This window comes from Tursiops truncatus, chromosome 17 (assembly GCF_011762595.2).
Source record: "Tursiops truncatus isolate mTurTru1 chromosome 17, mTurTru1.mat.Y, whole genome shotgun sequence".
Classification (NCBI taxonomy): domain Eukaryota; kingdom Metazoa; phylum Chordata; class Mammalia; order Artiodactyla; family Delphinidae; genus Tursiops; species Tursiops truncatus.
In genome coordinates, this window is record NC_047050.1 from 7,871,146 (window position 1) to 7,885,099 (window position 13,954).

At 44.8% G+C, this 13,954-nt stretch overlaps 1 long non-coding RNA gene across 1 annotated transcript in view; it reads left to right on the forward strand.

The window, feature by feature from the left end:
- LOC117308700 (uncharacterized) overlaps positions 1–13,954 on the forward strand; it is a 70,458-nt gene that overhangs the window by 24,743 nt on the left and 31,761 nt on the right. The gene's annotated exons all lie outside the window — the stretch shown is intronic.

The following is a 13,954-nucleotide window of genomic DNA, read 5'->3' on the forward strand; positions in this document are numbered from 1 at the left end:
CGTGGATACCGCTAGCGTAATAGCAGGAATTGTCTGCCGGCGTGGGAGCTTCGTCCGTGTGGAGACCAAACCTTTGGTCCTACAACACTCCCAGGGTTCAGTGGAGAGCTCGGTACACGGTCGGGCTCCGTAAAAAAGGAATAAATGCAGAACTGGGGTAGATGCGGAATTTAGTGCATCTGACTTGACCTTGGAAAGAACTTTCTGACCTTGAGAGTCAAGGGGCCCTGAAACACCTAAGCAGCAGAGCTCCACGTCTGGAAGTGCATTCTGTCCTTCCATAGAAGAGCTTAAAAATGTATTTCTTTATTGGCTTTTACAAAAATACTTGTTTTCCAGCCACGTTTCTAACTTTGAGATGATTAGGAGGTGCCCAAATGCTGGGGCCACCTCTCCTGGCCGAGGGCAGAGAGGTTTAGAGCTGGGCTTGCAGAGACCACGCCCCCTCAGGCCTCTGTGCCTCTTTGCCTTGGGTGTCCTCTTTTAAGAGGCAGTATTATTCATCCAGCGCCCCCACCATGCACACGTGTCGCAGGACCAGCCAGCGCTCCTCCCTCGAGGATGCTGCTCTGTCCTGAGGCTGGGGGACCGGTGTTCAAGGCGAGTGTGACACAAGCTCAGGCAGCGATTTGGCTCCTTTAAGAGCTCTGACAAGCTCCATGAGTCCGGCAGCTCCCACCGCTTGGCAGGGCAGCCAGCAGCAGAGCCAGCTGTCGTGGGCCCCGCGGGGACCTCGCTGTGTTTACGTGAATGGTCACGTGGTAACCTCTCCCAGCTCGCGGGCGGCTGCCTAGTTACCTCATCTGCAGCCCAGTGACCTCATGCACATAAAATGTGGCCAATGCGAGACAGGAGCAGGACGGCCCAGCCTCTCCCTCGGAGCCCAGGAGAAGCTCAGGAAATCATCTGGAGAGCTGTCCACTCAGTAATCCCTCCCATCCAGGAGCCGATTCCTAAGTCAAGTGGACGTGGCTTCCAGCGGGTAGGGCTGGGAGGTGCCTGTGCAGAAATGTCCACGCCCACCCTGGGAGCTGCTCCCCTCAGGGGATTTGCATCTCCCCTCCTCCACCCCAGGAAGGACCCTGACCTCAGGCCAGGCAGAGCCACCACCACTCCGCCTCCTCGCAGACCCCAGCCCTGAAGCGCTTTGAAGAAGTTGAGGCACAAACAGGATGAGAAATATACCACAAAAGCAGAGAAGGGCCGAGTTCTCTTGACTTACGGGTGGAAGCATCACTAGATAATGTGGTTTTTTTTTTATTGTTTATCGCTTTCTTTGAATTATATTTGCTCTCCCCCTCCAAAAAATATTGCATGTGATGACTAAGAATATAAAATAAATTACCTTTGCCATAGGCTGCTGGGTTTATTAGCCCCTTTCAAGCTCTTCACAATGTAAAGGACAGGCTGACCTAGAGTGAGCTTCCTCCAGTCACCTCCCTCTCCTGCTAGCTCGGTAACAGGAGCTCTGCTATTTGTGCATTTCACAGCTTAACCCTTTGGGTTACCCAGAGCTCTGCATCCTTTCTGGGCTTGCTTTTGGGAGAGCGTCCGGCTTTGGGTTGGCACTCTAAATTTTAAGGCAGCTGATTTATGTTATCCATATCATGTGTATATTAAAAAAATAAAATAAAACAGATTAAAAAACAAGCCTAGGAAGTAAAAATGGAAGAAACAACACAAAAGTTCAATAGCTTCAGAGGTCAAGAATTTGTTTGGATGAGGTCTGCACAATGAAGGTCTTGCCAAGGGGAGCGGTTTACTCATTTTAAAGAGTAAATGTCAATAAACATACAGAGCCATTGCCCCCACCCCATTACATGGAGATCAGCTAGCCGTATAGGAGCCATTGCACGTTTTCTTTAAATGCCTGAGCAAACCAGTTATTAAAGGTGAGATCTAAGTCTTCCGGGGTGGAGCAAACCCTTGGCTGTAATGATCAAAGGAGCAGAGGTCATAGTTTTGATGGGGTGTTTGCTATTTACTTGCAGTCAGGCACTTGACGTATTCTTCCTTATTAGCAAGCTTGGAGCCGCCCTGGAGAGTGTGCAAATCATTCCCCCCAAATCTGGATTCCACAACACTCCCCCTCCACACAGATGAATGCCCCAGCAAGCAAACTGCACCCTTTCCCACCCCCAGCCTGTCCAGAGTCACCGAGGCTGCTGGCAAATGGGTTTTCAGAGCAAGGTAAGCACCACGGAGAACCGGAGGCTGTATATTTAAACAGTCACGGCCTGTGTGTGTCTCTGCGTCTTCTGCCCGGTCTCAGCAAGATGGTGTCCTGTGTGCATTTTACATATCAATGGCAGAGGAGCCTGTCTCCAGATGGCTGTACCTATTTCAAAGCCACCTTTTTATGCAGAGGGAAGACTGTGTGACCTCCCTCCAAGTAAATGTGTTTTGTAAGCCCTGGGAATGACTGCTTTAAAAAATGGTCCTGGGCTATATTTCACGTCCAGTCCAACGTGTGGTGTGTGCACAGCTGTTCCGGGCTGGCATGTGAGAGCATATTAAAAGGAAGATTACCATTTCCCATTTTTTCCCCCTTCTGAAGGCTCGATATGCATATATGAAACTTGTGGAAAAAAAAAATAGGCATAATGAAACAAGGAAGCCGGGTCTCCAGGCACTCGGCGGGGCACATCTGGAGTTTGTAGCATTCTAGAGATAGTTGCTTATTCCCAGGAGCCGCCACCGGGGTGGGAATGGGAGCCCGGTCTCCATGGTAGCCTCCCTATCGCTCCGCGCCAGGTGTGAGCGTGTGTTATTTCTTGGAAAGGCTGTCCTCTGAGGGAGTGGGGAGGGGAGAGGACCAGAGAGGAGAGGAAGGAGAAAACAGAAGGGAGGTAATTAGGCACCCCCTTGCCCAGCGGAGCGAGCTCAGAAGCGGCTATTGGGAGGGCGCTGACGGAGTCAGATGGTGCGCAGCGCCTTCTCCGCGCCCGCCAGCTCCTGGCTTGTTTCTATGGGGATGAGACCAGGGAGGAGAGGCCCTGGGGTCAGCAGAGACGCACAGATAACAACGCCAAGCAGGAGGGGCTGGGAAGGCCCTGGCTACTTGCCTCCTAGGCAGTGTGATATTGGTCTTGAACTGACACCCTGAATTCTTGCTGGTATTTTTCCCAGTTAAGAAATCCGAAGTGTTTCAAACCTCGTTGGCTGTTATGCAGGAAAGGGCTTCCTGGGGTAGTATTTTTACTGGGCAGGAGAAAGTGGGGAGTTAGGAGCTGTAGGGACCTGCGTTACAATAAGAGACCAATCAGGACCGAGTCTGGGACATTTTCCCAGGAAGAGAGTTCGTTACAGTTTCATGGCTTCATGAGATTCATGGATTTTTTTTTTTTTTTTTTTTTTTGAGCTGCAGGACTGTGAGGTTTGCAAATGCCCCGTGTAAAACAATGCTCCCCAGGGGAGAGCCAGGGACAGGAAGTGTGAGGTCCAGCTCGAGGCCACCCTAAAACAGGCTGTAAGCAGCAGCTGCTTCTGTTGTGCGTGCCAAGTGCTGCCTGTTAGTTGAGGTCTCCTAACTCCTCGTTTCTTTCTCTTAAACCAGATGTGACCAACAGGAGTTTTGTCAGTTCCTAGGTGGATCCCAGATGGTGGGAATCAGGGGAAGGAAGCTGAGGGGCACGCGCAGGGGTGCGGGGGCCCAGGCGGGAGAGGGCTGTCTGCCCTTTCTTGGGTGCTTGGTCTTTCTCCGCCTCCACATCTGATCTGCTGTCCTGCCGCCCAGCTCTCTGGATGCAGCAGCTGAGGCCAAGTGGGGAAGTGACGCCTGGCGTGTCTGATCTTCAAGCTCAAGTGCGGGCACGTGGGGGGCGCAGGGCACACTTGTGGAGGGTAGATGACGGCTGAAGAGGTCTCAGAGGGGCGGCGATTAGGGAGCCCCAGGTGGAAGGCAGGACGAGGGTAAACAAAAGGACTCCACGCTGCTGGGACCCTGCAGACCGTGGGAGATGAAACACAAGGGCGCGGGTGGGAAAAGACAGAGTGCATTTCGCTCAGCCACACCTGGCACAGGGGTTCATCAGTCCCCAGGCTGGTAGGGAGGAGCCGTCAACTTCAGAGCCCTAGTCCTTCTAGTTAATTGTGTGTGTGTGTGTGTGTGTTTACCCTTTAAGAAACTGTGGGTTACAGAACCTTTTGAGCTACGAATCAAAAGCACTGTCTGAAATAAGTTGACCCCTAAGGAGCACAGGTGAGTCACCAGCACGGAATGGGGAGATCAGGGAAGCAGAGGTCTCCCAGAGCTCATCCTCGACCCTACATTAAAGCCCTGTGGCCCGGGAAAAGACCCACAAGAGCAGCCTCCGTCTTTCTGTCCTCTCCTTTTCGTGGAGATGCTGAGAGTCACTGTGAGACTTACCTCCTGAGGTGCTCAGCTGTCCCACTGTGTCTGACAGCTCTTTCTGTGTTACACAGCAGTGAGTTCTCATCTACAACTGGTAGAAGTGAGGTGGGTGTAGCCATTCTGGACAGCAATTAAAAAATTGTATATTATATATTTTATATGCCACGCCATGGCCATCCCAACGTACGCCAGAGAAACTGTTGCGTACATCCATATGGAAACGCACAGGGGTAAGGGTACTCCTCATAGCATTACTTCGGGTCCCAGGGAGCTGGAGGTGACATAAGTCTCCATAAGTTGGGGAATGGATAGGTGAGATGTAGCAGAAGTGGTAAACACCGTGCAGCAATGAAGCAACAGATAAACATAGTTCCTTAGAAAGAGTGTTGAATGGGAAAGGAAGATGTAGAACGGGATCTTTAGCAAGATATCGTTTTAATAGAGTTAGGAAGAGCATACACACACTAACAACACTCTATCTTTAAGATACGTATGTTTCCAAGGGCAAATTCCTAACACTTTAGATGGGTGTCTATCGGGTGGGGAGAGAGGAAGGAAGCAGGTCATGGGGTCAAGGATACAGGGAAAAAATCAAAATAAAATTAAAGAAGGGAGGGGGTTTTTTATTGACTAATTATAATAATGTGCCATGAAATGAAGAAACAATGAACTGAACACTGTACCTGGTTCCTATGCATAAAAATTCTCTCTCTCTCATCCATCCACCTACCTATCTAATACCATCGTTTCTGTGATAAGAGCTACTGTAGAAATGCATGAATGCATATATAATATCCTTAACAATCAATCATCAAACACTCTTTAAACCGATACTATATGCTGAGTACCGAGGGGCCTGCGGCAGTATATGGGATTGTCCTTGTTCTTTTCATGCAGCTTGGAATTAACAGTGTACAATTCAAAACAGTTTATAATGAAGGCCCAAACTCTGTGAGACATACCACATGAGTTGCATGAGATTGGAAAAGAAAACAGAAAAAGATTGTTGGTGAGGACAGTAGAAGTCAGGAAAAATTAATGTGGAAAGAAGCTCCGTCCTGGGCCATGAAGGATGGTGGGCTTGGCTTGGAGGCGGGGAGGTGGTCTTGGCGCTGCCCTTGGAGCTGCCAGGCCTCGCAGATGGGCAGGTTTGAGATGTGGAGAAAGTGCATGCCTCCCCTGTGGCCTGGGCGGCACTCACCCCCTGAAAACTCTGCTGTTCTGTGTAACCTCTTAGGAGCCTGCTCTGGGCGTGGGCACTTGAGTAAGAGTGCGATTTGGGATTTGGCCAGGAGGATACATCTGCCACCCCTGAGCTCCCTTTCACTTTATTTTCCTCCTATACTAGGGGCTGCCTCCTCTGCTTTCTCCTTCCATAAAGCAATGAGAAAGGGGCACATTTTAAAGTGACAGTCCTACACTGGCAGCATCACATAGAAAATTCTCACTCCGCACACCTTCCCAAGATCATTTTTCAAGATCTTTTTAAAAATCAAAATCATATATGCATGAGTTGAAAGAGTCAGCCAGTCCCCTGAGGTTTGTTAGAAAAAACACAAAACACAAGACCCCAGGAGTCCCAAGCCCCTTCCCGCTCCATTTCTCGTTACTCAGGGGCAGTTACTTGGAGCTAGGGTGAGAGAGTCCTTCTGTATCTATTTCTGTGTTTCTATTCAGTAGGATTATGTTGCTTCTTCTTAATTTTTCAGTTTCAGGCATTTGAGATTTAGCTTTCTTTCCTCTTCCTCCTTTGACACGATGAACATTTCCCATCCCCACCTTCCCAGTGGAGTTCATATTATGATTCTGATTAAATGAATATTCAGAGTATGTTACTCAAAGCTGAGCCATGTCGTAACTACAATGATTCTTCCTTTTCCACGTAACTTTTTGATCACTCTGGATTTAACTCTCCAATACAATAGCAACTAGCCACATGGAACTTTTGAGTGCTTGAAATGTGGCTACTGTGACCAAGGAATTAATTTTTAATATTATTAAAATGCTATAATAGTAATAATTATTATTATTTAATTATTAATTCGTTTACATCTAAATTGAAAACGGATGGCTTTTGGAAAAAAATTAAGTATGTATGGAGCACTTTTGGTATGTGAATCACTTTTTCAACTGCAGATTTAATGAAAACTAAATACAGCCGAAATCAAGTATTTCTGAGAAATTTCAGTGTGCAAACTGAGATGAGCTATAAATGTAAAATACATACTGGACCTCAAAGATTTAATATGAAAAAGAATATAAAAATCTCAATAGAGAAAGACAAATACCGTATGCTAACACATATATGGAATTTAAGAAAAAAAATGTCATGAAGAACTTAGGGGTAACACAGGAATAAAGACACAGACCTACTGGAGAACGGACTTGAGGATATGGGGAGGGGGAAGGGTGAGCTGTGACAAAGCGAGAGAGAGGCATGGACATACATACACTACCAAACGTAAGGTAGATAGCTAGTGGGAAGCAGCCGCATAGCACAGGGAGAGCAGCTCGGTGCTTTGTGACCGCCTGGAGGGGTGGGACAGGGAGGGTGGGAGGGAGGGAGACGCAAGAGGGAAGAGATATGGGAACATATGTGTATGTATAACTGATTCACTTTGTTATAAAGCAGAAACTAACACACCATTGTAAAGCAATTATACCCTAATAAAGATGTTAAAAAAAACCTCAATCATTTTATATTGATTTTATGTTGAAATAAGGTTTTGGATAAATTGGATTAAATAAAATATATTATTGAAATTAATTTCAGCTCTTTCTTTTTTTAATATGATTTTGCTAAAAAATGTAAAATTACATATGGGACTCTTGAGGGTGCTGCTCTGAATTGTAATTGTTTTGTTTGTTTATTTATTTGGTTTTCCATGCATTTGTCAATCCCTGATTCTATGCCAGTGTTTTAGATGTCTCTTGAGATAAGCATTCACAAAGGACATCCTGTGTCTTACTCTTCTGGGGGAGTCTGTCCGGGAGTCCTCTGACGAGCTCTTGTGCGGAGTGGCTACTGTCATTCGGAGGTCCCCCTTCACTAACGGCCTGGGAAGTCCCTTTATTGTTCTACTGTGTTGAAGCCGAGCCCTGCACCTCATACCTTCTTCCTCCTTGGTTCATTCCTTTGTTTTATGGAACACACTCTCCCACAGTTTCCTAAGAAAAACCGTAGGAGGAGGTTAATTTTTCATATGTCTGAAAATGTCTTCCTTCTACACACACCTGTGACTCATAGTGTGTCTGGGTAGATGAGTCCAGTATGGAGATCATTTTAGAAGGCATTGCACCGTTGTCTTTTAGCTCTCTGTGTTGCTTTTGAGAAATTCTAAGTCATTCAATTTCTTATCATTTGTGCGTGACATTTCTCTCAATCTCTCTTTCAATCCTCTCTCCCTCTCCTTGCAGAATCTTCTTTTTCTCACTCCTGCTGTGATGTCTCATGGTAACGTGACTTGGTGGGGGTCATGCCCTTCAATATGGGGAAATTCTCTTGAGTTACTTCATGGGTGATTTCCTCCTCTCCATTTTCTCTGTTCTTTCTCTCCGGAACTCTTTGTTATTTGGATAAACAGACGATTGTGGGTCTGTCTGAGTCCTCTAATGTTCATGTCTTTTTATTTTCCAAAACCCACCTGTTTCTGTAAGGCACTGCGGGCTGCTCTTGGCTGCCTCTGCCTGTTATCTGTTGCAGTTTCACGACTACCTCAAAACTTTGTGGCTTGGAATAACCATTTTATTTTCCTCACGATACTTAGGGTGAGGAGTAGCTCGGCTGGGTGGTGCGTCTCTGGTCACGCGGCCTCGGCTGGCGCAGCGTGGATGGAGGGTCCACTTACACGCTGGCTTCTACTCCTGTGGCATGGCGGCCCGGCCCCGCCACCATGGCATCTTACGCTCCAGGGCCTTTCTGTGGCTTGGGCTTTTCACAGTGTGGTGGTCTCAGGGCGGTCGTACCTTTTACGTGACTGATGACTTCCAACTGGCAAGAAGCAAAAGCTGCTAGGCCAGTGGGGAGCTGTGCCCAGCGCTGGCACAGCATTGCTTCCCGCACATTCTACCGCTCGGAAGTTTTAGTCTGTCTGCCACCCATGACCGCTTCAAGGATGTGAAGAAAGAGACTCCTCCTCCTGGAAGAAGAAGTCCACATTGCAAATGAATATGGGAGTTGGGAGATTTGCCATCTTTGGAAAATTCACAACTACCCAGCTTGAAGCTGATTAAAAAAGAAAAATTTGGGACTTCCCTGGTGGCGCAGTGGTTAAGAATCCGCCTGACAATGCAGGGGACATGGGTTCAATCCCTGGTCCAGGAAGATCCCACATGCCACGGAGCAACGAAGCCTGTGTGCCACAACTACTGAGCATGCGTGCCATAACTACTGAGCCTGCGTGCCACAACTACTGAAGCCCGTGCACCTAGAGCCCGTGCTGCACAACAAGAGAGGCCACTGCAGTGAAAAGCCCGCACACCGCAACGAAGTGTAGCCCCTGCTGGCCGCAGCTAGAGAAAGCCCGCACGCAGCAATGAAGATCCAACACAGCCAAAAATAAATAAATATTTTTTTTAAGAAAGAAAAATTCTAGTGAGCATGATTTTCACTGATAGGAATATTTATCAATTGTTTTCTCTTTATAGCTATTCTCCGTAATGTCCTTCCAACATTGTTGAAAATATAAATGAAAGATTGTGTTAAACTTATCCCCTGCTTTGGAATAAGTTTATTTCATAGATAAACATTTGCTCTGAGTCTTCAAAAATGTCTTCTTTCTCTTTTCATATGCTCCGTGATTTTTATTGTATTCTATTTTTTTGATTTGTTTTTCCCTTTGGAAGGAGATCTATATTTATTCATTTTGGAGATTTGAAATGGTTTTGTCAGCAATTGTACTGGTTCTTTTTCTCTTAGTCCCAAAGGGGGAATTTTAAATTTATTTGGTAGCAAACTACTGAGAAGGCATCTTTGCCTCAGGAAGTCACTGCTTTTTCAAACAGCTTCTTTGAAGCTTCTTGTGTTGGAGGTGTGGATGAGGGTCCCTCCTTCCCCAGGTGCCTCCTGGGCGGCCAGCAGTTCCGTGTCAGGCACTGGTGTTGTTGCCAAACTGCTCTCATTTTCTGCCCACCAACTGTCCCACAGTCCCATCTGCTTCCAGATCAAGTTTGAGAATTTCCCAGGTCTTTGAGGGGGAATTTTATCCACTTGCTTCCCACCTGGCTTTTCTTTGTCAGTGTTGAATAGTGCTTGTCAGTATTTGGTGCGACATTTTCACCTGCACCAAATCATGCCAACTTCTTCAAAGTTTCTAGCCCCTTGATACCATTCTTCTTCTTCTTTTTTTAAAATTAATTAATTAATTTTATTTATTTATTTTTGGCTGCGTTGGATCTTCGTTTCTGTGCATGAGTTTTCTCTAGTTGCAGCGAGCGGGGGCTGCTCTTCGTTGCAGTGCCCGGGCTTCTCATTGCAGTGGCTTCTCTTGTTGCGTAGCATGGGCTCTAGGTGCGCGGGCTTCAGTAGTTGTGGCACGCAGGCTCAGTAGTTGTGGTGCACGGACTTAGTTGCTCCGCGGCATGTGGGATCTTCCCGGACCAGGGCTCAAACCCGTGTCCCCTGCACTGGCAGGCGGAGTCCTAACCACTGCCCCACCAGGGAAGCCCCATTCTTCTTTATTTTACATTAATGTCTTACACTTTTCTCCCTGCTTAGCATAATTCTGTGATCTTTTAGTGGGATTTAGGAAGGGAGGGGGCATTAAGCATGTTGGCTCAAATTGCCATCTGCAAGTCTTATTGGTCAGTTTGTTCTTGGTTTTCGTCAACCAGGTTTGCAGAGATGCGCTCCAAAGATTGGATTATGCTTGAAAGAGTGAATATTTTCTTTTCTAGGGTTAAGAAGAGATCTTGTCTGTCTCTTGATACATTGAGATGTTATTCTCAACCTTGCACTTTAAGATCACCTGGCAGGGGTGGGGAGGGCTTTGACAAAATGCTGGTGTCCAGGCCACACCTCCAGAAGTTATGATTTGATTGGCCTGGGATGGGGTCAGTCATCAGCTTTCATAAAAGCTCCCTGGGTAGTTTTGGTACTGAGAGTGCTGAGAACAATCGCTCTTAAAATAATGGGTGGGTGCATGTCCTAGGTCTGTGAGTGCCTTTGGAATAAGGAAAAAGGAAGAAAAGGAAATAGAAATAGAAAAGGAAATAGCAGAAAGGAAGACACGATAGAGCTGAGGAAAAACAGTGAGGAAAAACAGTGGGATTTAGTGCTGATTGCCGGCTCCACAACTGAATGTCTGTGTAACCTCACGTTACCTCTTTGGGGCCTCATTTCATTCTTTATAAAAGAGCAGTAATGACACCTACCTTGTGGCATTGATGCAAGAGAAATTGCATGTGAAAGCAAATGTTTGTTATTATTATTTTTTTTTAAAAGGAAAGAAAGAGAGAAAATGTCATGTTAGAAAAGGGAGAGAAATGACACGAAAGAAAGTAAAAATCATAAGATTGAGAATAATGATATGCCTTTTGTTGGCTACCTGACCTTGGCATGAATTTAATCAGTTATTTTTTCATGGTGAGAAACTGCAGGGGACAATCCAGGAAGGGGGTCCAAAGGGGCCTTAATCTGGGCCTCAGACCATTGCATGCTTCCTTAGCTCTAAGGGCAGTGACAATTCCAGTGATCAACTCACAGATTTCGCTCTCATTAAATGTAATTCATATTTCCTGCCTATCCTCATATTTCCTGTGATTCATATTTCCTGCAGTGTAAACTCAGGATTGGTGAGCAGGTGGTGCAAGTCCTGAAAAAAATCTTGCAATCTTTTTTATAAAGTTTGTACAAAGACCTCATGTTTTACTAAAGGCAAAAGAGATCCCTAGCAGGAAGATCCATTAACCTCTGTACTTTGCCTTCTTAGGTTGATTCCATAAATAACACATTCATAGATTTAATTAATATGTGCTCAGTACTATTAGATTTTGTGAGAAAACAAGGATCCTGCTTCTTCTTTCCCTTCCTCTTCGTAGTGAGTTGAACTATGCACCCCTAAAATATATATCCAAATCCTAACCCTAGTGGGGTATTTTCTCTGACACCAACAAATTCTCTAATTCTAAACACCAAAACTGGGTGTTCAACAGTTCAGTTCAATTCTGACACTAATTGCCCAGGATTAGTACAGACCCCACAGGTTAAGGGCCTGGAGCCACCAGAAGCTAGAAAAGGTAAGGAGGGATTTGGAGTATTTGGAGGGAGCACAGTTCTAATGACACCTTGACTTTGGACTTCTGGTCTCCAGAACTGTGAGAGAACAAATGTTTTTGTTTTGAGCCACCAAGTTTGTGGTAATTTGTTATAGCAGCCCGAGGAAAGGAATACACCCTTTATTATACCCCTCTCCTTCTTCTCCTTCTTCAGCTTAATCATAATGTTTAAGAAATTCTTCTTGTTCTCAAAAGAGATCTAATTATGCTGAAGTAAAGGACACCTATTCCAGTGGAAGTTAAATGGTATGCAAGTTAAGTGACCAAATAGGACCACAAGATGGGGATGCCACAAGACACCAGGTGACCAAGAGCTAAGAGTGCATACAATAAGTACAGGGAGGGCAGGGACTTTTTTGGGCTCAGAGTCAATATTTCTCTTGATTAAACTTTCCTTGATCCTGAGAACAAGCTTTCTTCATGCTCTGGAAGATGTACCTCATTTAGCAACATCGCTTTGGTCTCTCAATTCTGACCCTCCTGCTAGACTCTTCTAGGTCTAAGTTTTTTTTCAGATCATGTTTCCAGCGTGTTTTATACGTGCCTGCCTCCTAAAGTGAGTTTTAGAATGTATGTGACTTAAAGATGGCAGATAAAAATCACTGGGTTGTTTAATCTCTTCTGAGAGACCATGAGAAAGTTAAGACCCACATTTTATGAAATGTTTTTTCATGTTTGGAAAAAAACGTGTACTTTGAATTTTAAATTAATAATTATTTTCTCTTTTTTCTAAATAAGAATCAGTCAGTCACTACTGGGTGACTTCATGGGGAGAAAGCAGAGTAGAAATCTCCAGGAATCTACCCATCCGCCAAAACAGTGACTGAGCTGGCAGGAACTGTCAGCCCTTCCACGTGTTGAAGCGGCTTTTGAGGGGATTTAAAGAGACAGGACCCTTTTTTTTTTTCTCCCCTGCAGCTCTTCTGGGAGGCAGACATTTAAGGAAATCTGGCTGCAGAGATAACAGAAACATGAGGGACCACACAAAGCAAGGAACACACCTGTCGCTAAAATAGTTTGGAAAAGTTCAACAAGCAAGATTCAGCAATCCCTGAGGTGTGGGAGAACTAGATCTCTAGAGTTGAGTTAACACACTTCTCAGAATATCCAGTTCTCAACAATAATAACAAAAATACAAAATATACAAGGAAACAGGAAAACATGACCCATTCACAAGAAAAAAAGAGTTTGACAGAAATCAGTCCTGAGGAATTCCAGACATTGGAATTATTAGACGGAGGTGTTAAATCTGTGTTAAATATGTTCAGTGGGCTAAAAGAAACCATATGGGCAAAGAACTAAAGGAAATCAAGAAAACAATACATGAACATTGTTGGTATGAGAATACCAGCAAAGAGATAGAAATTATAAAAAGGAACCAAAAAATTCCGGAGGTGAAAAGTATAATAACCAAAATGAAAAACTTACTAGAGGGGTTAAATGTCAGATCTGAGCAGGCAATAAATCGAAGATAAGACAACTGGAATTATCCAGTCTGAAGAATAGAAAGAAAAAGGAGTGAAGAAAAATGAACAAGAGCATGAGGGATGTGAGGGATACCATCAAACATACTCACGTACACATTGTAGGAGTCCTAGAAGTAGGAGAGAGAGAGGAAGGGGGAGAGAGTGAGAAAGGGGAAGAAAAAAATTTTGAATAAGTAATGGCCAGAAACTTCCCAAATCTGGAAGTACATGAATATACATGTCCAGGAATCTCAATGAACTCCATGCAGGATAAACTCAAAGAGATTCACACCAAGACACATTATGGTCAAACTGTCAAAACTCACAAAGAGAGGATTTTGAAAGCAGCAAGAGAGAAGTAACTCACGATGTTCAAGGGATCCTCAATAAGATTAACAGCTGGTTTCTCTTCGAAAAGCATAGAGGCCAAAGGCAATGGGATAACATATTTAAAGGCCTGAAGGAAAAAAAAATGTCAAGAATTCTATATCTGGCAAAACTATCTTTCAAGACTGAAGGAGAAATTAAGACATTTCCAGATAAACAAAAGCCAAGGGAGTTCATTAGCAATAGACTTGCTGTAAAATAAATGTTAAAAGGAGTCCTTTAGGCTCAGATGAAAGGCCAGTAGACTGTAAATCTCACCCGTAAGAAAAAATAAGGAACATTGGTAAAGATAGCTACATAGTTAAATATAAAATCTAGTATCTGGATTTAAAAGTGCATAATACTGCACTTTGGTAATGATTTGTAACTTCTCTCTTTTTCCCATATGATTTAATAGGAAAATTCATACAACAATGATTATAAGTCTATGTTAACGGGCACACAATGTGCAAAGATGTAATCTGTGACGATA